This window comes from Enhydra lutris, unplaced genomic scaffold, assembly GCF_002288905.1.
Source record: "Enhydra lutris kenyoni isolate GAN:26980312 unplaced genomic scaffold, ASM228890v2 scaffoldscaffold75, whole genome shotgun sequence".
Classification (NCBI taxonomy): Eukaryota; Metazoa; Chordata; class Mammalia; order Carnivora; family Mustelidae; genus Enhydra; species Enhydra lutris.
The window spans coordinates 1943527-1946218 of NW_019154159.1; positions in this window are offsets into that span (position 1 = coordinate 1943527).

Below are 2692 nucleotides of genomic sequence, written 5' to 3' on the forward strand. Positions count from 1 at the left end.
TTGTGCAGCTGGGCTGGGTGTACACAGCCCTTGTTGTGAGGGGCTGGGGGTGGGAAGGAAAAGGGGGAAGTCCTGGCCGCCTCTCCTGATGAAGTTCTAGAACATAGGTGAGGTTTGGTGGGGTGAGGTCCGGAGCCGATGACCAAGAAAGAATTCTTGAGACGTCTTTGGTGCAAAATGGTGGTTTATTGAAGCACGGGGACAAGACCCGTGGGCAGGAAGAGCTGCTGCCCCAGGGATGTGAGGGGTGGTCTATTGTATACTTGTAAATTGGGGAGGGGATTAGGGATGGTGTAAGTCTCTAAGGAATTTTGGAAGCAAGGTTTCTAGGACCTTGAGGGTCTAGCTATTGTCTGGGGAAAAGGTTATTCATTACCAGTAATAAAACCTTCTCATGAGACCCTTTAGATGTCTATCAGTGGGCCATATGCTTGGGAATGATTGTCGACACTATCTTGGAGGTTTAGAGATAAAGTTTCCAAAGACATTGTTAAAGTAGACTTACAGGATCCTGGTTGGGGGTAGGGGGTCGGTCAGGCTAGGATTGTCCTTTGCCCTTAGCAAAGCCTTAAGGTGGGGGTAGTTGAGTCCCTAGAGGAGAGTCACTCTGCCTGTTTTAAGGACTTGTCAGTAGGTAAGGAAATTTAATAATTTTTCTCCTGCCTCTGTTTCCCACATCATGTTCCAGCACAGCAGTCTGAAAATTCTGAACTTGAATCTGGCCTTTGAGGTGCTCTAAAGGCCTATCCGCAAGGTAAGAAAATAGAAAGACCAGAGCCTATTTTATTGAGAGTTTGTTGGCTTGACTTAGAATTTGTAAATGCTCAGACCTGACACATAGTACATATACCTTCCTCTACGCTCTGTGCCTGGGGCCCCCCAAAGTTAGAGCTCGGCCTGGCAAACCCTGCAGTGGTTCCCTTTGCCCCAAGATTGAGTCTAAGCTCTGGGGGTGCACCGAGCTCCTATGGAGGCCAAGAAAAACAAGGCTGTACCCACCTCAAGTCTAGCCTTGACATAAGTGCAGCCATCTTGGCTCCAGCAGCCATCTTAGGTCTCCATGACCGGTAAATGACCCCTGGCTCCAGGAAGACTGACCAAAGGTTTCGTCTCCGTGACTGGTAAATGACCCCTGGTTCCAGGAAGACTGACCGAAGGTTTCAAAAACAAAGATCAATCAGGAATAGGATAGCTTAACGTTGTAATAAATCATGTCGGAAAAACAACAACAAAAAAAAAACAGGAACATAGGGCCAGCAGTTGTGGCCCAATCACTTACTGCCGAGTCCACCCCTACTCTGCCTTTAAAAACTCTGACTATAATCTGGTTCTGGGTCCAAGTCCCTATTCTGCTGTGTCGGGTAGACTTGGGCCCAAGCTTAAACTTGTCGAATAAACCCTCGCGTGATTGCATCGGTGTTGGCTTCTTGGTGGTCTCTCAGACACAAAAACTTGGGCACAACATTTGGAGGTCCCACGGAGACCCCAGGACCCCGACCCAGAGGGTCCTGCACCGGCTGGTGAGTGCACTCGTTTTCCTGTTTGCCTGCATACTTTGGGAGCTCCAATCTGCATTTTTACCTGTAGGAATTCCAAGCAGTATCTGGGTCGACGTTGGCTTAAGCAGACGTGCTGGCGGGCCATCGGGGGTCTTGGAGACGTTCCTTGCCCCCGCCTGGAGGACAAAGTCCTCATCTGTGAGGAGAGCTGGCTGCCGTTGCGGTCGGATCCTCCCTTAACTTCCTTTCGGTTTTGTCTTCTCAACCACGCCGGATCATTTGTCTGTGTGAGTGTGTTCTCATTAATTGTCTTTTTTTTTTTTTTTAAAGATTTTATTTATTTATTTGACAGACAGAGATCACAAGTAGGCAGAGAGAGAGAAAGGAGGAATCAGGCTCCCCACCGAGCAGAGAGCCCGATGCGGGGCTCGATCCCAGGACCCTGGGATCATGACCTGAGCCGAAGGCAGAGGCTTTAACCCACTGAGCCACCCAGGCGCCCCTAATTGTCTTAAGTGTATTTGTCTTGCTGTGGACTGAGGGCGTGATGGGACAGACACAAACGACCCCTCTGTCTCTGATGATTGACCACTTCTCGGACGTCAGGGAGAGAGCTCATAACCTGAGCACAGACGTACGAAAGGGAAAGTTTCAGAATTTCAGCATGTCTGAGTGGCTAGCCTTTAATGTTGGATGGCCCCGGGAGGGAACTTTTCAACTGCCCATTATCCTACAGGTTAAGGCCGTCGTCTTCAGAGAAAAGCCACACGGCCGCCCTGACCGAGCACCTTATACCCTGGTCTGGCAGAACATGATCGAGAATCCTCCCTCCTGGCTTAAACCTTTTCTCCCTCCCAAAGCAGGACCTACATCCGAGATCCTGGCCCTGTGGAACCCAACTCCTGAGTCTGACAAGAAAACGGAGTCCGAACCAAAGACTCCGCTTTCCCCAGTCCTTCAGGGCACTCCCACGGGGGACCTGATTCTCCACCACCCTACCTGGTCTCCCTCCGCCCCGTCTGCCCCTCCAGCAGAAGCTTCGGGGGTTGCCGAGGAAGTGCCCCTCCCCCTCCCAGATGGAGGCACCCCCCATGCATGGGCCGGCGGCGGCAGGGACACGTGGACGGACCCATCGGGCAGCCCCAGCCCTAAACCTGGGACCAGCCGATTCCACTGTCCTTCCCCTCCACGCC